A 25,715-nucleotide genomic window follows, 5' to 3' on the forward strand; every position below is an offset into this window, starting at 1 on the left:
GAAGCCAAAGAAATATATTCAAATTCCAGCTTGTTACTTAACCTGTACCTCCTAAGTTTACTCCTCTGTATAAATAGAATAAAAATACCTAAGAAAAACTATTGTAATAGTTATCAGAATGCCTGGTACATAGTTGATAGTCAAAAAATTAGAGCCATTAACACTCTTACACATGTACATATAATGTAGCCTATGTACACATAACACTACATATAATATAGTGTTAATGGCACTCTTAATGCAGTAAATCTATTGTACATTCCAACAGATGTCCTCTCCTGAACATCTATCGAACCAGAATTCAAAACCCATAACTAACAGTTGATTGTAGACTCTGCCTTTCACTTAGAGCACTAAAGGAAAAGCCGCCTTTCCCCAGAAAATACATTCTGAGAAAATACACACTCAACGTGTAGAATATAACCTGTGAAAAGTTAAGTGCTATGATGTGGAGTTAAAACAGGAGCACAGAAATAGTAAAGAACACGGTGTGCTGGAGCGATGAACAGATGGAAGGAATAGATTTAGGCCGAGTCTTGAGAGAGGGTTTCCTTGGTGGCTCAGATGTTAAGAATCCCCCTGCAATGCAGGAGACCTGGTTCGATCTCTGGGTTGGGAAGATCTCGTGGAGAAGGGAATGGCTACCCACTCCAGTATTCTGGTCTGGAGAATTCCATGGACAGAGGAGCCTGGCAGGCTACAGTCCATGGGGTTGCAAAGAGTTGGACATGACTGAAGCGACTTTCACTTTCTTGAAAGAGGAAAGTGATACACCAACAGAGGGTGGGGACATGAAAAACTGAGTAGGTGAACAGATTCAATTAATATGCTGATTGACCTCAAAACATGTCTTTTTTTATTTTTATCTTGACCCTTTGTCCTGAGACCCTAACCTTGTTTGGAATATTTTCCCATCAATCCTAATCTCTAACATATATTAATTTCTGTCTTCAAACACAACACAAACCACCTATGGCCCAAAGAACCTTTCCCATCTGATCTGCTTTTTCCTCTGCAGTCACATGATGCATCCTTTGTGTATCTCTGCTAACCTTCTAACATTCTGTGTCATTTACATGTAGTTTACAACTGCATCCTGTCTGCTCAATATCCTTATTGCTCCAGAGGCAAGTTTTACAGCTTTGATTTCTTCCCCACTGAATTTGGGCTCAGGTACAAACTATCTACAATAAAATGGAAAACATTTTAAATGTAAATTCAATGGGTTTGACACTAGGTAAACACCACCCTAATTACCACAATATTTTCCATCACAAAAGTTCCCGGTGCTCCTTTCCAGTCACAGGTGTCCATGTTCCTGATTTCTGTCCCTAGAGCTTAATTTTATCTGCAGTAGAACTGCATTTAAATAGAGTCACATAGTTCATACTCCTTTCTGACTTCTTTGCTCAACATATTGTTTTGAGACATACTCATATTGTTGACACGTATCAACACGTATTTCTTTGATAACTAAGTGATAGTCCCTAAGTATATCATGATTTGTTTACTTATTTTAATCTGATGAGCATTTGGGTCAGTCTCAATTTTTTCTATGCACATTGTAGTATTTTTTGTGGATATATGCTTTCACTTCTCTTAGGTGAACACCTAGGAGTTAAATTACCAGCTCATAAGTAGTTATATGTTTAACTTGATAAGAAGTTACCACACTGTTTTCCCAAGCAGAAATGTATGAACTATTTACTTACACTCCAAAAATGTATGAACTATTTACTGTTCCATTTTCTTGTCAATAGGTAGTGTTCTCAGCTTTTCTGTACTTATTTTATTTTTCTGCCATTCTAATGAGGATAAAGTAGGATCTCATCATTTTAGTTTGCATTTCCTTGTTGATGAATGACGCTGAGCATCTTTTTCTGTGTTCCTGGGTCTCACATCTTTGTGATTTGTTCATTTCAGTTGTTTGGGTATTTTTTTTTTTCTTTTACAGTTCTTTGTCTTTTTTATTAGAGACTTGTAAGAGTTCTTTAAGTAGTCTGAGTCCTTTAACAGAGATACAAATTGTGAATATTCCCTCTCAATCATGACTCGCCTTTCATTTTCTTAGTGCTACCTAAAAAAATGAAAGATTTAAATTTTTATAGAGTCTCATTTATTAATTTTTTTTTTATGGTTTAGTGCTTTTTTATATCCTAAGAAATCCTCACATATCCAACATTGGGAACATATTCTGTTTTCCTCTGGAAGCTTTATGGCTTCAGTTTTATATCAAGGTGTATGATCTATCCTGAATTGCTTCTTCAACTTCTCCCCTTCTTCTGGTAATAGATCTTTGCAGAGAACAAGTGCTCTATAAACACTGCTGATTCACTTATAAATGCCCCACAGGTTAAGAGAAATGTATTTTGAAAGCCTGTTGGAGGGTCATTTGCTCAGCCTCAGGGACACTGTGGATGGAAAACCTACTGACAGGAATAAAGTCATGGCTGCAGCCCAAAGGAGCAAACTGGAAACATCTGTTCAGAACTGTTGCTATGGCCCTGTCTTATGATAAGCTTTTGACTAGGACAGGGATCATCCACAGTTTGTATTTCTACACAAGTTAACCGTTTAATCCAGAACAGGGGAAAAAAAAAGGCGAACACTGTGCTCACAACATCTTTTCTTCTTGGTACACACATCACAACAATTACCATGTCATTAGTGTAGACTGAATTCTCTTTAATGAGTTAGGCTCCAGAAAAACACTCAATGATTCACAGCAGTTCTACTGAAAACTGACTCTACAGTGAGTAATAAATGTTAAAAAAAAAAAAAAAAAAAATTACTCTTAGGGGACATATTTTCTATAGCCTTAAACATTCTCATTGTTTTGTAGGATTTAGATGACTTTTTAAAATGTTTTACTAATACTTTACCTCAAAAACCTGTCAACTCAAAAAATAAAGACAAGTGTTCCTGCTATTCACATAAAGTCTATTTGAGGTTTTACTAAGAAAATGAAGAATTAAGAATAGTAAAAGTATTCTTTACCATGTAATTGGAGCTTGGGGAAATTAATAAAGTAACTAGGATCACAGAGCATTTCATAAGTACTTAGTAATGCAGTTGATCTAGGTTGCCATTTTCCTCCTCCAGGGGATCCTCCCAATCCAGGGACTGAACCCATGTCTCTCGTGTCTCCTTCACTGGCAGGCAGATTCTTTACCATTAGCACCACCTGGGAATCTTAGGCTATGCTAAGTCACTTCAGTCATGTCCGACTCTGTGTGACCCCATAGACGGCAGCCCACCAGGCTCCCCCTTCCCTGGGATTCTCCAGGCAAGAACACTGGAGTGGGTTGCCATTTCCTTCTCCAATGCAGGAAAGTGAAAAGTGAAAGTGAAGTCGCTCAGTCGTGTCCGACTCTTAGCGACCCCATGGATTGCAGCCTAACAGGCTCCTCCATCCATGGGATTTTCCAAGCAAGAGTACTGGAGTAGGGTGCCATTGCCTTCTCCAAATCTTAACAGGGAATCTTAACAGCTTCCTTAATAGTTGTGAACCAAAATACACTCTTTGTTTAGCAAGGCTCATTTCTTATTACTCTGCTTTAGCTTAAGTTTCCACACTGCAACTGAGGAAATGCCATAGGAAAACTACATCTAAACAAAAACTTAGGCACTCATTCGTAGCTTGCAAGTTTTCTATTTTTAATGATTGTTCAGCTTCACAAGCTAACAGCTCTTGGAAATAATCAACAGTAGTTACTTATAATTTAGGTTGAAAAGAAGAGAAGAGTGCCATATAAACCTGGTGTTCTTTCTTTTTAAAGAGAAAAGAAGGGTTTGTATCTAGATACTTGAATTTGGTTAAGTTTCATATTTAAATTCCTTTTCTCATCAAGCAGTTCAATTACCATTATTTCCTTAATAGCACTCCATTATTTTTTATGCCTTCCTAAGTGTACAATCCTTTCTACAGCCGAAGGTCAAAAAGAATAAAGGTAGCACATATACACACACACAAACTCCCGGTAAGAGATATTGTCTTAAGTCATATATTAATATTCCCTGAAACACTTAACAGTTCCAATAATAGTCAAAATAAACTTTTCATGTAAAGAATGTAAGAAACTCTAATATGCAAAAAATACAGTCTAGAATGGGCTTTCCTGATAGCTAGATCCGCTGGAGAAGGATAGGCTACCCATTCCACTATTCTTGGGCTTCCCTTATAGCTCAGCTGGTAAAGAATCTGCCTGCAATGCAGGAGACCCAGGTTTGATCCCTGGGTTGGGAAGATCCCCTGAAAAAGGGAAAGGCTACCCACTCCAGTATTCTGGCCTGGAGAATTCCATGGACTGTATAGTCCATGGGGTTGCAAAGAACGGACATGACTGAGCGACTTTCACTTTCACTTTCAGTCTAGAATGAGCTGCCCACATCATTTAATTAGAACAGTTCTCTTGTACTTCACAGCATTGATAGAACTCACCGTCAGCCATGAAGTAAATCCTAGCTTTCCCCAAGTGAAAGTGAAAGTCGCTCAGTCAGGTCCGATTCTTTGCGACCCCATAGGCTACACAGTCTACGGAATTCTCCAAGCCATAATACTGGAGTGGGTAGCCGTTCCCTTCTCCAGCAGATCTTCCAGAACCAGGAATTGAACTGGGATCTCCTGTATTGCAGGCAGATTCTTTACCAGCCAAGCTACCAGGGGAGCCCAGCTTTCCCCAAAATCCCTATTAAATCACACTGAAAGGACCCCACAAGAGGCTAGGTTGATTCAGTGAGGAAGGAGTTTATAAAAATGACAGAACCTTAGGGAACTCCCTGGTGGTCCAGTGGTTAGGAATCTGTGCTCTCACTGTCCGTGTTTGATCTCTGGTCTGGAAACTAAGATCCCACAAGCTGCAAGGCATGGCCAACTGGCCATGAGAATGCCACTTTCTGGCTGAGAGGTCACTTCTTCCTCACAAATGTCACATCTACAGCAACTTTTTGTTCTGATTTGTACCTTTCTCCTTACCAGACACGCAACTGCCCCTGTTTACAGACTTCGTTTTCCCCTGTGCCAACCCACCAAGTCTTAAAGCTTTTCTCCTATGGCTGGAGTTCCTTTCCACTGATTTGTACATGTCACTTACTTATTCACTCCTTCATTTACTTCGAAGAGCTAGACCACAAAAGAATATTCGAGGAAAAGCATATGCAGCACCCCCATCTCATAGACCTGAGATAAATATGGCAGTCAAAAATGCACACACACACACACACACCGCCGCAAATAAGGGACTGAACTATTTATACAAGTGCTTTTGTGCAAAGATAGCTGTATCCAGAGTCTAGGCAACCTGTGTTTGATGCTAAGTTCATTCACTCAACAACTAACTGCTTTCCATTTGGGTGGGTACTGTGAATATGAGCCCAGAAACTTCTGTTTGGAATTTCCAGATATATTCAATGATAAGCTCAAATACTTTACAAGTTTGTTTACATTTTTACTTTGATGAGTTCATGTTCTCATTGTAATGGAGGATTTTAAAAGACTTGGAAATTGAGGGCATGCAGGAAAATCAAAAGATTTAACAGAAATCAGATGAGCCTTCCCCAAATGCACAGTGCCAGGAGCAACCAGTAGCATAAAACTTCCATAGCAATGTTGGCAATGTTGTACCACAAACAGAAGCACTCTGGAGAAAGGAGGAACTGAAAAAAGACAAAGGAAGGTGGCAGCAAAGCCAACGGCACCTGTGGACACAGCCCAGCAAAGCCTAGGCCAATGGCTCACGAACCCCTGTAATTAAGTTTAAGGCACAGACATCAATCAAACGTCTCCTTGGATCAGAACTAGGCAGAATCATCGAGAACAGGCCACCCGTGCCTTTGTCTGCCACCTTCAATTCTCAGGGATACAAGACCCTCCCTGTTCCAAGTCCTCTCATCATCCCCTGAAAAGGGAAGAGACATCTCAACATCAGAAGTGTTCTGATACTGTTTTATTCATGAGGCGCATCTCACTCAAACAAAGTCTTATAGGGAACACTCATACACTAGACAGATGGAAACAGAAAGGCTCTTAATGAGGTTGAAGCAGAACTCCAGCTCCCCTGAAATGCCCTGGAGCCCAGCCCAGAAACAAAGAAAAAGCCTGAAACCACTGCTCTGACCTCTCTTTAGAGACAGGAATGATCTTGGATGAGCCAGCCATATACTTCCTACACCCCCAGAGAGAAGGCAGCATGAATATACTGTAAGATTGTCATCACTAATGCGAGGGGGGAGGAAGGGCAGGAAGGGAAGCACTCTGCAAGTGGGCATTTGAGAAAACGAGAATAGAGAGTCAAAACCACTTTCATGACACAAGATATAAACACAAGAGTAAAATCAAAAAGCCAAGGACAGTTATCAAAGGTGAGAAATCAAGCCATGGTATTTCTGCTTTTTGAAAATTTCTCAGAAACCATTACAAGCCTATGCTCTGAAAAATAAACTGAAAGACAGTTTTTCTGAACTCGCTGAAAGGTTACATGCTCTGCTCTTTGTTGCTGTCATCGATATTCAGACTAAAGCTTCAAAATACAATATCATACATGAAATTCTACAAGCATCTCTGCTTCCTTAATTCCTTCATTAGTTCAACCAGAATTTATTGAGTACTTCTATTGTGCCAGGTGCTGGCAACAGAGTCGTTAATATTACAAAGTGCTTGACTTCAGGAGCTCATAGTCCTGGGGAAGGAACCAACAAATAGAATGGGCTGGGGCAGCACAGGACCTAATGGGGCGTGCCCTGTGGATGAAGTGACCAGGCATGGTCACAGTGAGGATGGAGGAACCAGAACAGGAGACCTGAACAAAGTGAGGAAGACACTGGGAGGAAGAGCATCTGCAAAGGTTTCAAGGTGGGCCTGACATGTTGAAGGGGGAGGACAAGGAGGAGGAGGAGCAGAGGCGGCAAGAAGGCTGATGCAGCTGCAACAGAAGGAGTGAGTCTGAGAGCACAGGAAGCACAGTGAGACCTGGGCAAAGACCAGCCAGGTCAGAGAGGGCCTCGCAGGCCACAAGCAAATCTCAATCAAAATCTCTCCCAGTGGGTGCCACCAAAGGCGTGCCCTGATGGGATGTGGGCTCTTGCAGTTGGCCACAGAAGAGACTGTGGGGGCTGGAGGGAGAAGGTGTGAAATGGAAGGCAGGAGAGGAGCCTTCCCAGCACTGATCATGACCAAGAGAAGTTTTTATACACACAAACTAAACTGCAGTATAAGGAGGAACAATTTCAGGCAAAAGGCATTTCATGGAATATAAATAAGCAACCTCTCCAGGCTGGCTTATGTGCACTTTCTACAATTACACGCCAGCTTGTGAGTTTAGGTTTGAGTTTCTGAGAGGCGGGCCATAAGAAGTTTTCAATAAAGGCTCTTAGGCAGTTTCCTCTTTCTTATCTGAGAGAACTCATTCCCACTGCCCTCAATTTTTCAATTTATAGGACTGGATGTCCAATAATTATTTAGTTTTACGCTAAATGAGCACAAATTCTGCCTGATACCCCATTGAACAAGTGTTTATAAAACAATGGAGATAATTACAGCAGTGGTACTGAGACCAATCTCAAAACATGACCTTCAAAGTTTTCAAGGGAATGTTGGAGGAGCAGGGAGTAAGAGTATGGGGTATTCATAATGATGGAAAAATATGAAATAATCCAAATAACCTTTAATGATTCTCTCCTTCAATGGGATGATGTGCAACTATTCAAAAGAGAAATGAGCTTTAAGAACTGACAGGGGGGGTCCAGAACCTGGACGTCCACTGGTTAAGACTTCACCTTTCAATGCAGGGAGCGTGGGTTCAATTCCTGGTCAGCAAGCTAAGATCCCACATGCCTTGTGGCCAAAAAACCAAAACATAAAACAGAAGCAATGTTGTAACAAAATCAATCAAGACTTTAAAAATGGTCCACATCAAAAAAAAAAAAATCTTAAAAAAAAAAAAAAAAAAAAAAACTGACATGGAAAAGCCATGGAGACATACTACTAAGTGGGTGGGGAGCAATGGTAAGAGATAGCAACCTATCTGCTTTTCCAGGATTTAATAACTGCTCACATTTATTGAGGAGAAGGAAATGGCAACCCACTCCAGTATTCTTGCCTAGAGAATCCTGTGGACAGAGGAGAATGGTGGGCTGCTGTCCATAGGGTCGCACAGAGTCGGACACGACTAAAGCGACTTAGCATGCAGGCATGCACGCACATTTGTTGAGGGCTTTCCACTCTTTCAATATCACACTGATGCTTCATGAGTAATGAGTGTTATCTCACTGAATTCTTATAACAATCCTATGGGATACAGAGAGGTAGGGGTGTGGATGGGTATGTGTGGGTGAGTGGGTGTGTGACCAATGGCTAATCCGAGTTCAACTCTTTGGGATCCTATGGACTGCAGCACGCCAGGCTTTTTCTGTCCTTCACTATCTCTGGACAGTGATATTCATGTCCACTGAGTTGGTTATGGGATCTAACCATCTCTTCCCTGTGTTGCCCCCTCCTATTTGTGCCCATCTTCCCATCATCAGGGCAGGCAGTGGTGGCTCAGAGGTTAAAGCGTCTGCCCACAATGCGGGAGACCTGGATTCGATCCCTGGGTCCGTAAGATCCTCTGGAGAAGGAAATGGCAACCCACTCCAGTATTCTTGCTTGGAGAATACCATGGACAGAGGAGCCTGGTGGGCTATAGTCCACGGGGTCGCAAAGAGTTGGACACAACTGGGAGACTTCACTTTCACTTCCCACCATCAGAGTCTTTTCCAATGAGTCAACTCTTTGCATGAGGTGGCCAAAGTACTGGAGTTTCAGCTTTAGCATCATTCCTTCCAAAGAACACCCAGGGATGATCTCCTTTAGAATGGACTGGTTGGATCTCCTTGCAGTCCAAGGGACTCTCAAGAGTCTTCTCCAGCACCACAAACCAAAAGCATCACTTCTTCAGCTCTCAGTCTTTTTATGGTCTAACTCTCACATTCATACATGACAAAACCATATATATGACTATATGGACCTCTGTCAGCAAAGTGATGTCTTTGCTTTTTAATATCTAGTTTTGTATCTCAATTTCCTGGCTTCAGTCATCATCTCCAGTGATTTTAAAGCCCAAGAAAATAAAATCCATCACGGCTTCCACTTTTCCCCTTCTATTTGCCATGATGAGTTAAGTATTTTAGCCAGACTTAAAGAGCTGCTAAGTGAGGGATTTGATTCCAGGAATTTCAACCCTGCAGCCTGAGTTTTTAACCTCTACATTACTCATCTCTCAGAGACAAGTCCTTATTCACTAAATGTATTAGATAAATTTGCTCCTGGATTCTTTCTTTTAAATAACATTACAGGAAAAAATGTTAGTGTTCTGGGAAATAATTTTAGGGAAAATTATTATTAATTTTAAGGATGAAACATCCAAAGTTCATGACATTGTAGAAAGTCAGTATGACCCAAATTGGGGTTACCTTCAAGATCAAGTACAAGGCAACTTTACAAATAAATGTTATTTAAAGGCTCAGTAACCTATAGTAATTCTGTCAGCCCTCATTATATTAGTAATCTGTGAACACTACATTTGTACATTTCCTTCTAAGTCCAGCTGTTTGTGAATGTTCAGCAAAGGGGATGTCATGGTACCCAGTTTAAAATTAAACAGACATCCACCATTTTAGGATAAGTTGAAAGATATCCATCAGCAGACATTCTTTCAACAGTTCCACATGTTGATTACAAAGGAATAAGAGATATTTCAAGGTGAGGCTGATGATCAGCCTAATTACTAAAGGGTACAAAGCATAGGATCTGTGTACACTCCTGAGTCATTGATCCATCTCTGCACAAACCTGATCCACACAGAAACATCCTAGTTCTCAATGCTCAACCCCAAGACATTCCCCTAAAGGGGTCTCCTCTCCTCTCCTCCTCCTGCACCACCACCACCACCATCCAACAGTGATTCATAGTAGTGTTTCTTATTATCCTAGAAGACCAGAAGAGGGTACATGTTTGAGACAGAGAATAAATGTCTCAAATTCGCAACTCAAATCTTTACCAGCTGTGTGACCTCTAGCAAGCTGCTTAACCACTCTGACCTTTACTGTCCTTGATATATTGGGGTAAAATAACACCACTTACTCATCTATCAGCTATCAGGTTTTAACGAGTTACTATAAATATCAATAACCTCAGATATGCAGATGACACCACCCTTATGGCAGAAAGTGAAGAGGAACTAAAAAGCCTCTTGATGAAGGTGAAAGCGGAGAGTGAAAAAGTTGGCTTAAAGCTCAACATTCAGAAAACAAAGATCATGGCATCCAGTCCCACCACTTCATGGGAAATAGATGAGGAAACAGTGGAAACAGTGTCAGACTTTATTTTTCTGGGCTCCAAAATCACTACAGATGGTGACTGCAGCCATGAAATTAAAAGACGCTTACTCCTTGGAAGGAAAGTTATGACCAACCTAGATAGCATATTCAAAAGCAGAGACATTACTTCGCCAACAAAGGTTCGTCTAGCCAAGGCTATGGTTTTTCCTGTGGTCATGTATGGATGTGAGAGTTGGACTGTGAAGAAGGTTGAGCGCTGAAGAATTGATGCTTTTGAACTGTGGTGTTGGAGAAGATTCTTGAGAGTCCCTTGGACTGCAAGGAGATCCAACCAGTCCATTCTGAAGGAGATCAGCCCTGGGATTTCTTTGGAAGGAATGATGCTAAAGCTGAAACTCCAGTACTTTGGCCACCTCATGAGAAGGGTTGACTCATTGAAAAAGACTCTGATGCTGGGAGGGATTGAGGGCAAGAGGAGAAGGGGACGGCAGAGGATGAGATGGCTGGATGGCATCACTGACTCGATGGACATGAGTCTGAGTGAACTCTGGGAGTTGGTGATGGACAGGGAGGCCTGGCGTGCTGCGATTCATGGGGTCGCAAAGAGTCGGACACTACTGAGTGACTGATCTGATCTGATCTGATCTGATAAATAGGGTATTTAAACACAACAGTATCTGGAATGTTATAAAATTTCAACAAATGTTCAACAATTATTACTACTATTTTATTAAACTCATGCATAACTAGGAAGCATAAAGTCACTGAGTGACTATTCCTGTACTTTTCATTTTTACCATTTACAGAAAAATAACTGGTTACCCAAGGATACAATTCTCTGTCATCTTTTAACCCTTTTATTATTCATCCATATTTGTAATTTCCTCATGCATTCCTTAGAAATGTTTACAACTTTGTTTTAGTAAATGCAATTCACTAAAAAATTAAAGCAAATTAATAAAAAAAAAAAGTATGTTGTTTAAAGTAAAGGGAATTCATTCAAGTTTCCGCCTAACCTCCTGGCTGGGTGGGATCCCACCAGATACTACAACCAGTCTGTAGCTGAGTGAGCACTGAGTCAGGACCACCCACCTTGACATTCACCACAGGGCCCAGGTTAATTCCTGGAGAAAATAAAAACCACCAATGGTGTGCAACTTACTCTAATAATTCTTATAGGATTTATTCTGAAAACTAGAGTACTTAGTTTATATCAAAGGACTGAATAAGGGCTTCCCCCAAGCGCTACTATTATATAAAATATCAGATCAGATCAGATCAGTCACTCAGTAGTGTCCGACTCTTTGCGACCCCATGAATCGCAGCATGCCAGGCCCCCCTGTCCATCACCAACTCCCGGAGTTCACTCAGACTCACGTCCATCGAGTCAGTGATGCCATCCAGCCATCTCATCCTCTGCCGTCCCCTTCTCCTCTTGCCCCCAATCCCTCCCAGCATCAGAGTCTTTTCCAATGAGTCAACTCTTCTCATGAGGTGGCCAAAGTACTGGAGTTTCAGCTTTAGCATCATTCCTTCCAAAGAAATCCCAGGGCTGATCTCCTTCAGAATGGACTGGTTGGATCTCCTTGCAGTCCAAGGGACTCTCAAGAATCTTCTCCAACACCACAGTTCAAAAGCATCAATTCTTCAGCGCTCAACCTTCTTCACAGTCCAACTCTCACATCCATACATGACCACAGGAAAAACCATAGCCTTGGCTAGACGAACCTTTGTTGGCGAAGTAATGTCTCTGCTTTTGAATATGCTATCTAGGTTGGTCATAACTTTCCTTCCAAGAAGTAAGCGTCTTTTAATTTCATGGCTGCAGTCACCATCTGTAGTGATTTTGGAGCCCAGAAAGATAAAGTCTGACACTGTTTCCACTGTTTCCTCATCTATTTCCCATGAAGTGGTGGGACTGGATGCCATGATCTTCGTTTTCTGAATGTTGAGCTTTAAGCCAACTTTTTCACTCTCCGCTTTCACCTTCATCAAGAGGCTTTTGAGTTCCTCTTCACTTTCTGCCATAAGGGTGGTGTCATCTGCATATCTGAGGTTATTGATATTTCTCCCGGCAATCTTGATTCCAGCTTGTGTTTCTTCCAGTCCAGCGTTTCTCATGATGTACTCTACATATAAGTTAAATAAACAGGGTGACAATATACAGCCTTGACTAACTCCTTTTCCTATTTGGAACCAGTCTGTTGTTCCATGTTCAGTTCTAACTGTTGCTTCCTGACCTGCATACAGATTTCTCAAGAGGAAGGTCAGGTGGTCTGGTATTCCCATCTCTTGAAGAATTTTCCACAGTTTATTGTGATCCACACAGTCAAAGGCTTTGGCATAGTCAATAAAGCAGAAATAGATGTTTTTCTGGAACTCTCTTGCTTTTTCCATGATCCAGCGGATGTTGGCAATTTGATCTCTGGTTCCTCTGCCTTTTCTAAAACCAGCTTGAACATCAGGAAGTTCACGGTTCACATATTGCTGAAGCCTGGCTTGGAGAATTTTGAGCATTACTTTACTAGTGTGTGAGATGAGTGCAATTGTACGGTAGTTTGAGCATTCTTTGGCATTGCCTTTCTTTGGGATTGGATGTGCATTTTTCTAGCTTTCATCAAATTCTGAGAGGTCTTCATGACCTAAAGCTGCTACACATTGTCAATTTAGTAGTAATTCTCAAACCTGAACACACTTTAAGAAGTTTGAGAGTCACTATTAAATGACTAATAGTAATCAGCTACACCCATCAATACAGTGAGGACTCACTGTATCCCCAGCAGTAAGATGAATGCTGCTGCTGCTAAGTCGCTTCAGTCGTGTCCGACTCTGTGCGACCCCATAGACAGTTGACCCCAAACTAGAAAACGTCCTGAGCTCCCTACTTCAGACTACAGATCTGGAACATTTATCACATAACCAAAGAAGGTGGGGAGGCTGGGGAATTTGGCTCCAAATAACTTAGAGTTAAAATGTTGAATTACAGAAGGGAGAGAACAGGATGGATTAGCAGAAAGACATCATGAAGGAATCAGAATTAGAACAGAGAATAAACACAGCACAGAGAGAATGCACTGGGGATAAACTGTAAGCCAGGACTCTTTAAACTTTTGTTTGGAAAAGCTACAAGCTCTTTTAAGTAGTTTATGAAAGAATCCTCCTGAAGACTAGCACAGAGTACTTATACACAGTTGATGGTCAACAAATGGACTCATCAATGCCAATCCTACATCAGAGCAGCATTCACTACAAAGAGAGACAAGGTAGCACCTGTCTTGAGGCTCATTTTAAGGTTTTAGGTAAGACCTGGGCTTTCAAAAGATTTGGAGACTTCGAAATTTCTATTCTGACTCTCAACAGCGTGCCTACCATGGGGCAAACACATGTCCCATATGCCCATGACAGAACCAATTCACTCCTGCAGCCCCACTCTAATTGTAATTAACACCCTCTTTTGCTCTCAAAGGAGAAGGCAATGGCAACCTACTCCAGTACTCTTGCCTGGAAAATCCCATGGATGGTGGACCCCCATGGGGTCGCTAAGAGTCGGACACGACTGAGCGACTTCACTTTCACTTTTCACTTTCATGCACTGGAGAAGGAAATGACAACCCACTCCAGTGTTCTTGCCTGGAGAATCCCAGGGACAGGGGAGCCTGGTGGGCTGCCGTCTATGGGGTCGCACAGAGTCGGACATGACTGAAGCGACTTAGCAGCAGCAGCATCAGCAGTTGCTCTCAAAAGAGCCCCAGTTGGCATACTAAATTCTGAGATCACCCTATTCAAACCTGTTTTGGTTAAGCCTTTGGTAAGTGAAATCTCTTCTGAAGTATTTCCTGGAGCAAGGAACCTCAGATCAAAAAGTTTCTCTTCAATCTTAAAGCTAAGATGAAAAATACCTTACAGTTCAAAAGGAGATATTCACAGCATGTCACAGAGAGCATCGTTCTCAAAGTAACTATGCAGCCTCTGTCTACAGCACCAGTAATCAAATGCAAACACACAGAGCTCAAGGCTTCAGGTGAACCTTTGTTTTTCTTGCCATTCCATTCTAAAGCATTACCAAATGCTTTTTACAAGGGTGGGGGCGGGGGGATTGTAAGTTTGATTAATAATAATAAATAATTATATACATAGTATAAATATATACATAGTACTTATCAGAATTAGAGAAATTATCTTAAGCAAAAAAAAAAAAAAAATGACTCACTTTAAGAAAAACATACACATGCACACACCAAATAAAAACATAAAAGAGGAAGGCACTGTCATTCAAAGAAAAGGCAAATATTTTGGTGCCTATGTTACTATTGACTCCGTGGGGCTCCATAGCCCATGCATGTCCCCAAAGTGTGGATAACTGTCCGGGCTCCATGGCCCTCTCTGTGATCTAGGCCCATCTCGGAAATGCCTGAGGTGCTTATGGACATTGCAGCTATGACACAAGGGGGACATGTTCAAACATAGCAAGAATGTGAAGTTACTAGATAGTCCTGGTTTAAGACAAGCTGTTTCAGTTTTAAACACTCTAGCCCCCAAAGACATCTGACCCAGAAAGTACCTCACATTGTCCCAGGAAGGGCCAAGGAGCTTGTGGTAAAGAGGTAAACCCCTACCTCTTGGTCCAGTGCACAAACTCGGACCTACTGACCGCACACCAATGCAATCAGGTTTGGTAAGGAAGGAAACCCGGCTTGAATTAATTGGTTATCTCACTGGAGTTTTGTGTGTCCTGATATTTTAACTCCCCAGAGAGACCAGATCCAATTAGCAACCATCCCTTTGTTACCTCTTATCCCCATCTCAGCTTCTAAATGTCAATTCAGTGGTCTCAAATTACTAAAATCTATGAAGCCCACAGCTGCAACCTGTGTGATAGACTTATTCTAGAACAAAAGTGTTTCACAAAATTCTCTAGAATGGCAGTTTTCAAACTGCGTTTCTTAGATACAGGAGATCACAGATGTAGCTTGGTGGGCAACCAGTAGAGACTGAGTAGTCAGGACAACTCCTCGCTGCATCCCCATCTGCATCCAAAGCTGCACTCTCACCTGTTTAAATGGAACCACTAGAGTTTCATTTAAGATTTCAGTAGGAAAAAAAAAATGGATTCTACTGCTCTGCCCCTCAAAACAAAACCAGACATACACACCATACACACAAACCCCATTTTAGAACATGTTGCCAGAACCAGGGTCTGAATAAACATTTTAAAACGATACTACAACTGCCTGAAAAAGTCTGAAAATTTTAAGGAGGACTGAAAAATTTAAGGAGCAAAGGATCTTAGATAATCTTTCACACAAATCACTCATTAAAACTAAGGAATTCAATGAGCACGTAAGCCTGTAAGTAAAAAGCATATCCTTACAATAACATCTCCATCCCCACTTCCTGCCACGTTTGTTCACACCTTCCCCCAAAGTTCCCCAAACCTTACCACTGACACGAAGTGCTGAGATTCTATTTGCACAACCTCTAAGTGATGGTGCATCTATAGCACACAGGTGGATGCTCCAAGAATCAAAATGCTAAACCTGTTTCTAAGATATGCCTACTGAAGGGCATGGCGGGAGGAACAGAATACAATTTTTATCAACATCAGCAGCAGCAGCAGCAGCATCTTGACTTGGAGAAATCAACAGAAATAACACTAACATTTATTAGTTCTACTTGGTGCCACAAACTGTGTGCATTCCATGTGCACTATTTCACCTAATGCACACAGCAACTCAATCAGGGAGGCAACATTATCAGCACCATTTCCCAGGTGACAAAGGCCAAGGCTAGAGAAGAACACCCACCTCCAGAGCACCATCACACCTTCCCCACCCTGCAGCAGGCAGAGGCACAGAGCTGCCCTCAGGATTCTAAAAGGGCCCAAGCTCATCAGCCTTTGATGCTAAATTTAAAGTGAACCCAGGTACAAAGGAAAAAAATCTGCACATTCCTCGGGGTGTGTCACAAATCTGGTGATTCAACATTGACTCTAAAAGTAGCTTAGATAGTGCCAGTTCTCCTGCTGCCAGGGGTACCTTGGAATTTGACCTAGGGCCAGTCCCAGACTACACTTCATTAATCACCTGGGTTTCCTTCCTTTTCCAAAAAGACATTAAGAAATCTTCTTTACCTGGTTTCTATGTGGCACTCATACTGGAACATACTAAAATTTTCTTATGTCGGCAGTAAGACAACAAAGAAAGTAGTGAAATTATATTAGAAATAAAAAGTGTGAGGGTCTGGAATATTTGATTATGCCTCTGAGCTAGCTACTAGGTAGCTTCCAGATCTTTCTAATCTATCACAAATAAGTAGTGTATGAACTCGATTTTGTGCTTCTGAATGAATCTGAATCACAAAGATTGGCCTAGGGATATCTCAACACCATAATGACCCACACATTGGAAGAATATGTTTACTGAGTCTGCACTTTCACTATTAATAAAAAATAGAGCTCCGTGCCAGAAAAATTGAACTTAAAGCCAAAACATACTGATTCTTATGTTGTCTTCAAACAAAATTTCAAAAATGAGTTTAAAAAAAATAGTGGGGAAGGAAGAAGTAAATATGAATTACCATTCAAATGTCATCAAATGTAGAGGAAACCTGTAATACAAAAATTTGTGAGAACCTCATCTACACCAAATGGTGCAAAGACACTTAGCAGATAGTCTGAACATAGGCCAGAGGAAAATTATAATAAAATACAGATCCGTAAGTACTATATTTAAAGTGTCATTTCAAAATCATGTTTTCTCCAAGCAATCATTAACTTTGACAGATAAGAAATGCATTTCAAGTTTTTTAAAATTCTCCATTGGGGAATAATACTTATGACAGGCAACATTCATTCTGCTCTTCTATGTGCTTGACAGTCATATAATGCTGTTGTTCAGTCACTCAGTCATGTCCAACTCTTTGTGATCCCACGGACTGCAGCACGCCAGGCTTCCCTGTCCTTCACTATGCCCCAGAGTTTGCTCAAACTCATGTCCATTGAGTTGATGATGCCATCCAACCATCTCAATCTCTGTCACCCCCTTCTCCTCCTGCCTTCAATCTATCCCAGCATCAGGGTCTTTTCCAATGGGTCAGTTCTTCACATCAGGTGGCCAAAGTACTGGAGCTTCAGTTTCAGCAAAAGTTGTTTCAATGAGTAGTCAGGGTTGATTTCCTTTAGGATTGACTGCTTTGATCTCCTTGCTGTCCAAGGGACTCTCAAGAGTCTTCTCCAGCACCACAGTTTGAAAGTATCAGTTTTTCGGTACTCAGCCTTCTTTATGGTCACAGACTATGCTGAGTTAAATATTACCACTGCTTTTGCAGGGATCATCCCAAGAAAGAGACTGCTGAGACACAGAGAGGTTAAGTAATGTGCTAAAGGATCCACAGCCAGGATAGCCTGAGCCAGTCTTATGAGGGCAATTACTCTGGAGATCTCCCTCTCAATTAATCAAACATAATGCCTCATATCCTCTCGACCACACGTGAAGAAATGTCACAAATGCCTAAAAGATAAATACGCAGAGGTAAGATCCTATAAATATTTAGACTAACTAAAACACACCAACTGGCGTTCAGTAAAACAAGGACTAAATTGAAGTTGTAAAATTACAGCTACAGAGAAAGACTGTACATGAGGATGCCTGCCAGGCAAGATCACTTAGAAACCATCCCAAATGACTGTGAGAAAACTTGACAGATTGAAAATGTTGACAAGCTCTCATAATCGTTTCCTTTTTAAAACCACACCATCTCTTTTATTTCAGAAGCAGCTGCATCATGGTGCTGCTTTTTTTGTTTTGTCTTTTGAAACAAAAGGCTTCCAACAGGGCGATAATAAACATCTGAACTACACACAAATAGCACATACTTCATACATAGAGTTGATAAGTGATATTTGGTTTGGTAAATGGCAAGAGATTATTGAGCAAACTCAAACATTGTTTTTCCCTGCAATGGCCCATTTAAAAAAAAAAAAATAATAATAATAATAAGTCTCTGTCATTTCCCACAAAACACCAGAATAAATTAACAACCAGTCAGCTGAACTAAAATAATATTTACAATATATCCTGTTTGTACGAGGTTTTGCTCTCCTTGCCTAAGGAAAGATAAATGTTTCCTGCCTTTACTATGATTTCGCTTCATCTCCTAGGCCTTTAATAACAGAAACTCATCTAGACATTGCTAAATAACGCTATCTGCACAGTAAGCTTTGGCCTTTCCTGCAGGGGCAGTAGGTCAATGTGATTTCTGGCAATGGAGAGGTACTTTTAGACCACACGGTTTGTCTACATTAGGAACGAACAGTAGAACCGTAACAGCTTCTGGAGTTGGATACAGTCAAGAAAGAGGAAGCACGCTCCATCCACACTCTGTGGAGACGGAGTGAAAGGAGGGATGGAACGAGGGGTAAGAAAGAGGCTGGATGCCAGGCTTCCTCACCTAGGAGTCCAGGGAAATGAAAACACTGAAGTACTCCATCAGATGTGCCATCTTTAAAGGCTTCCAGGTTCCTGCATATTGCTCATTCCCTTTTGAAATTATGTTTACAGTTTTGAAGCATTTCTCTCAGAATTAAGTATGGCTAAGTTATAAAAAGGGGCTTCCCAGGTGGCTTCATGGTAAAGAATCCCTCTGCCAAAGCAAGAGATGCAGGAGATGTAGGCTTGATCCCTGGGTCAGGAAGATGCCCTGGAGAAGCAAAAGGCAAGCCACTCCTGTATTCTTGCCTGGGAAATCTAATGGACAGAGGAGCCTGGTGGGGTCCATGGGATTGCAAAGAGTTGGACATGACTGAACATGCACAAACACATGCACACAAGTTATAAATGAGTTTTCCCATAACGATGGTTACTGAGCCAAAGATCTGTTCAAAAGTGGATCTTTCCATAAAAATCAATGTTTATTAAAACTTCAAAGCATAGCACTTTGTACCTCCCATATACTCAATGATAACACAGCTTCAAGAAAATTATGAGGCAACAATTAGCCTTTGCTCATATTAATAAGAGCCCCTACCATTCACTGGCTACTTACTTTGGTTGAGAACAGCAATTAAGAAAATACACATTATTTCATTTAAACTTTCAAACAACTTGAATGCGGTAGGTGACACTAGGGGAAACAGGGATGTAGAGAGATGACGTAACTAGTCCACCGTCCCCAGGTTGATAAGAGGCAGAGCTTACTTTTGTACCCCAAGTTGACTCTGTTATATAGGATTAAGTCTAAAGAAATACAGATTAATCTCATCCTGACCCTTTCTCCACGATAGAGTAGACAGATTTGCTCGTGTTTATGGTTTTGTTTTTTCCTCCCTTCACTTTGTGCTGGATGAAACTCTAGCCAAAGATGGCCAGAGGTTTCATGTCAGGGGCAGACTCTAACAGATTGTTCAAGATCCCCTAGAGAAGGACTGAAGGCTCCAGGAAAACGGGCTGTGATGAGTCTGCAAAAGGCACACGGCAGCACAGAGGTGCTGCTTACAGCCCACATATTTCTGCTTAGCAACAATCAACTGCCATGGACTTTCTCTTTCCTGGATGCTCATTACTGAGAGACCCTCACTTTTTTTAACTATGACAAAAGTTTAGGTAGACATTTAAGTCACACTCTCACACTATGAGGGTTATCAATTAGCATGAATCCTCAACTTAAGATTTTTTTACAAACTAATGAAAGCCATCGAGTTCCTCTCACATCCCCATTATTCAGCTGTTAGCTCTCTTTGCAGATTGATTATCTCTCCCAACAATCTCATCAACTCCATAAGACAATCCCCAGCCTGCCTATTTATGACTCAGATGCTTTTACCTTTTAAGTGATTGTCTGTATTTTTAAATGAATAAAATTAAGGGCCTTGCTTATCAAGTATAATATAAGGCTTCTGGAGAAGCTGCTGCTGCTGCTAAGTCACTTCAGTTGTGTCCGACTCTGTGTGACCCCATAGACGGCAGCCCACCAGGCTCCCCCGTCCCTGGGATTCTCCAGGCAAGAACACTGGAGTGGGTTGTCATTTCCTTCTCCAATGCATGAAGGTGAATAGTGAAAGTGAAGTCGCTCAGTCGTGTCCGACTCTTAGCGACCCCATGGACTGCAGCCTACCAGGCTCCTCCATCCATGGGATTTTCCAGGCAAGAGTACTGGAGTGGGGTGCCATTGCCTTCTCCATCTGGAGAAACTACAAAAGGCAAAGGATCAGAATCTGATTTAGGCTTTTGGTGGCAGGTAACTAGGAAGAATGAAAAACACAGTTCTGGAAGTATTTATATATTGTGAATGGGACTTTTTCAAGATAGCAATTATTGCCAAGCTGCCAAAAGCAAAATTCTAAAACGAATAAGCTGGAAGGGCTCTTCAGTGAAATATATCAGAAAACAATGAAAAACAAGGATGTGTCAACAACACACATTTTCTCTGCCTGTTGAGGTAAAATACTGAGAAGTATCTATCCAGTAAAAGTTGTAATACGTAAACATACACCTGGACTTTATGTGTTTCTCTAAATGCAGCTGCTGGCAAAAGGACTTTCAGGCTTATTCATATGCATATGGTTAAGAACTGGACTAACTTTGGTTTGGCTCAGATTGTAACATTAATGTGATAACAAGAGCTAACATTTATAGAGCTTGTTTACATATTGTAACTAATTCTAAGTGGGAAAATGGGCAGCCTGGATGCACAGGGAAGCTTGCTTACATTAGGCAAAAGGGCAGTCTCTCCGGGTGATAGAGACAGCTGGGGAATTATGATCCCTTTTAATGTAAGCGATGAGCCTCAGTTATAAACAATACTGCCATGGTTTTAGTTATTTGAATAAAGGTTATTGATTTATCAAAAAAAAAAATAGACATAATTATCTAGGTGAAGAGAAGCATGGAGAATAAAGGAACTGGATCTTCATCTTCCACATCAACAGACACGCATGGAAGACAAGAACTTTCCGTTACAACAGGAACATAGGGATTGATTCCCCAAAGTAGTAGCTAAAAAAGTGATTGAGGGAGCCACTGGGGCACACAAAAAGAGCAAGATTTTTTTATAAGTTTTATAACATTGATTAAAGTACATAAATGCATAACTCCAACAAAAAAAAAACTTTTTAATTAGCTTAATTTGAATTACCAACAAAAAGAGTTCAAAATTAAAACGATGTTTATATTTCTTAGACTAGGAAAACAAAGAAGGGAATACAGTAGAGGTCCTGATTCATTTACAATCATGTCCTTGTCTCTGAAAGATCTTGCCTTCTCATTGAGATGGAGTCTTAGGAGAGAGGGTGCCCAAGAATTGCAAACAGGTAAGGTGCCAAGCCAAGGAAACCAACCTGGCCATGTGGGATGAAAGAGGACACAGAAAAATACCATGCCCTCCAGCCCAACAGGCCAGGTGAATGCATGAATGACAGACAGGGAGCATCAACAAAAGACTCTCCTTTACCGAGGAGAGGGCCATTACTATCAGCAATTGAGTAGAAGGTTATATACACTGTCAGGAGTGGCCTAATCAAAACTCAGATTAAGCACCATAGGGATAACCATTCATTCATTTTTAGGGGGAAGATAAGGAAAAGCTCCGCAGGTGGTGGAGTCTGGCCTGTGTTTTAAGAAATGCACAAGAGGTCAACAGGTAGAGATGGAAGGAAGAGGCCAATCCAGCAAACCTGAACAAAGTCAGTGGTGGAAGAAGAGATGATGTGTTTGGAAAAGGGACACAGTCACAGCCAGGCAACTTTAGGGAGTGTGTGGGGAGGGGTGGGTGCCTCCTGGGACAGAGAGTTATTTCAACGGTTACTGGGACAGTGCAAAACTACAGACACAATCAATTAAAATACTGTAAAAGGGTGTGTGCCTCTTAAATTATCTAGCGTATAGGACATCCTCCTAGTTTAAACTGTTCTTTTCACACTGGACACACTTAAATCCCAGACACTGACATTTATCTCATTGTTCAGGGATACCGTCATACCTCCAGGTTTCCCCAAGTGCTCACCTTTGCTCTTCCCTTATAATTTCCCAAAAGTGTGGAATTCTTAAGACTCAGAGATTTTAGTTTCATCTACCTCCGGTTCTCCCTTCAGCTTACAAAACAGAACCATTATAAAGGTACAAGTTCCTTTAAAAAAGAAATTGCCCCCCTTTGGCATTCTCATGTAGCTCTTGTTAGCTTTAACACTGCAATCATTATTTAATCCCATAAAACTGAACCAGCTTTGATGTGCACAGCCCCAAGTACTGGTTTTGGTTATTAAAAAAAAAAATACGCTCTTGGCTCAAGGTTTCATTGTAACTGAGCTAGTTCTAGCAGTTACTGGATGACAAACAAACAAACCTATTCCTGCATGTCAAACTGAGTATTTTAAAAAGTCAGTTTATTTTTATATCATGGATCTCAAGCCTTCAAAAATAAAAGCGAACACATTAACTTTTACTCTGGCCTTTATCAATGCTTAGAAGTCTCCTTTATGAAACATACCAAACATTGTTAAGTAAAACTTGGAAGGAAAGAACAGATTCCCAGAGGAAGGGTGGCCAAACTGTGTCTGAACCTGGGTTCCCACAGGTCTGAGAAATACTCAGGAGAATCAAACTGAGACAAGTTTACTCAACAGCCATGCAGTTACTTTAATTAAAAGATTAAACTCATAAAATCTGTAATTTCAAAGTCATTCTACTTAGAGGAAAGATAAATATTTGATTTTTAAGGCGATGCCATGTCAGTGCAAATCAGATATAATAAATAGAGCAGATGGTACACAGATATAATAAAATTTCAGACATGAGTTATCATCTCCGCTTTTCAAAACAACAAAAGAAATTTGAAGACTTTTTTTTTAATGGAGAAAAGAAAAAAAGTGAAATTCAAAAATACTGTTCAGCATTTGTTTTTCAAGGAGTCACTACAGAGTGAGCTCCCAGCCCTAAGCAGTGGGAGTGGCACCCCCAGCTCCATCCCCAGAACTACACTTAGCTTCTCAGCATGAAGCTGTGAACTGGGTCTGGGAGCATCTCTGCTTTATTTCAATTCATGTGCATCCATTAGAAAGATCTACTTCTACTCCATTAGCAAAACAACTACTTCTGCTTAGTTGACTACTCCAAAGCCTTTGACTGGGTGGATAAGAACAAACAGTGGGAAATTCTTTAAGAGATGCAAACACCAGACCACCTTACCTGTCTCCTGAGAAACCTGTATGCAGGTCATGAAGCAAGGCTTAGAACCAGACATGGAATAACAAACTGGTTCAAAATTGGGAAAGGAGTACGTCACCCTGCTTATTTAATTTATATGCAGAGTACATCATGCAAAATGCCAGGCTAGATGAAGAACAATCTGGAATCAAGATTGACTGCCGAGAGAAATATCGATAATCTCAGATATGCAGATGACATCACCCTTATGGTGAAGAGGAACTAAAGAGCCTCTTGATGAAGGTGAAAGAGGAGAGTGAAAAAGCTGGCTTAAAACTCAACATTCAAAAAATAAAGATCATGACATCTGTTCCCATCATTTCATGAGAGATAGATGGGGAAACAATGACAGACTTGATTTTTGGGGCTCCAAAATCACTGCAGATGGTGACTGCAGCCATGAAATTAAAAGACGCTTGCTCCTCGGAAGAAAAGCTATGACAAACCTAGACAGCATATTAAAAAGCAGAGACATTACTTGGCTAACAAAGGTCCATAAAATGAAAGCTATGGCTTTCCCCAGTAGTAGTGTATGGATGTGAGAGTTGGACGATAAAGAAAGCTGAGCGCTGAAGAATTGATGCTTTTGACCTGTGGTGTTGGAGAAGACTCTTCAGAGTCCCTTGGACTGCAAGGAGATCAAGTGAAGTGAAGTGAAGTCACTCAGTTGTGTCTGACTCTTTGAGACCCTGTGGACTGTAGCCTACCAGGCTCCTCTGTCCATGGGATTTTCCAGGCAAGAATAACTGGAATGGGTTGCCATTTCCTTCTCCAGGAGATCTTCCCAACCCAGGGACTGAACCCGGGTCATTGTAGGCAGATGCTTTACTGTCTGAGCCACCAGGGAAGTCCCAAGGAGATCAACCCAGTCATACAGCACCAGGTCTGACGGATTAAACACCATGAACTTATCAGTGATAAGGAGCCACAAAAAGGACACAGGCATGCTAGGATTTTAGAAAGATCCTACTTATGGGTGACTACACGGCAGCTATTATGAGTGGGGAAAAGACTGGAGGCAGGGTGTACAGGCCAAAAATGACCTTGAGTTTGGTGAGAATCATAGATAAGAAATATTTAGGTATTAAAAAAAACAGATTTTGGTGATTGACTGGATAGTTATGAGACAGTGAAGCAGAATTTAATGTTTTATAGCGCTTGAGTGATCCATGGACAACAGTACCAAATAAAAGGGACTTAAGGTCAACTGGGGCTTTCAGAGGTTTTGTTTCATTTTGATAATGATAATATACATATCTGATGATGAGCATGCTGTCTAAGGACAAAGGGAAAAGAAACTGGTAAAGTAAGTAAAGCTGATAATCTCAGTCCAAAATTGGCTAAGTCTGAAGTAGACAGAGTATGGGAGATCCAGGCTATTCCTTCAGGGAGACGTTTCATGACTGCATTAAACCAGAGGACTATGTAAGAAAAGTAAAGGATCCCTGGCAACAATCTGTTAAATAAGGCTACAATCCAGAAATTAGCCATCTGGGCTTCTCAGGTGGCACTAGTGGTAAAAAATAAATAAACAAACAAATAAAAATTTAAAAAATCTGCCTGCCAATGCAGGAGACACAAGAGAGTTGGGTTCAATCCCTGAGTTGGGAAGATGGTTGGAGGAGGCCATGACAACCCACTCCAGTATTCTTGCCTGGAGAATCCCATGGACAGAGAAGCCTTTGTGAGCCCTGGGGTCACAAAGAGTCGGACACGACTTAAGTGACTTAGCATTCACTAGCACTCAGAAATTAGAGACAAAGAGGGTGCTCACTTGAAGAAAAATTAGGAGGCCCAACAGCACCAAGTCCAGGTTGGGAATGTGGAAGCCTAATACCTGGAGTAGAACGGGCACCAGCAGGCATCATGTTCCCGCCCCCCAAAACGGGGTGAGGCTAGAGAGGAAAATCACTCAGGCTCAAAGGAGACAGCTTTGAGGTCCTTTCAATCTCTCATCTCATTTGATAATGATCTTGCCCTTTGCTGGTCAAGACACTCCAGTAAGCACACACTTACAGAGTCTCCCCACTCCTTCCCCCAGCACCGAAAATGGGAAATGTTCTTGTCTGATTTACTCTCAAATATTTTCTCAGCTTTCCAACACTTTTCAAGGAGTTAGTGAGGCCATGTGAATTACAACTTGGAAATACGTCCCAATAAATACAGAAGCTATTCTTACAACAGCCTCACAGCCAAAGGTCACAG

The 25,715-nt window shown here is 41.2% G+C and overlaps 1 protein-coding gene across 7 annotated transcripts in view; it reads right to left on the bottom strand.

Moving 5' to 3' along the window:
* MED12L (mediator complex subunit 12L) overlaps positions 1-25,715 on the bottom strand; it is a 362,611-nt gene that overhangs the window by 167,192 nt on the left and 169,704 nt on the right. The window lies entirely within an intron of this gene.

This window comes from Bubalus kerabau, chromosome 2 (genome assembly GCF_029407905.1).
Source record: "Bubalus kerabau isolate K-KA32 ecotype Philippines breed swamp buffalo chromosome 2, PCC_UOA_SB_1v2, whole genome shotgun sequence".
Classification (NCBI taxonomy): domain Eukaryota; kingdom Metazoa; phylum Chordata; class Mammalia; order Artiodactyla; family Bovidae; genus Bubalus; species Bubalus kerabau.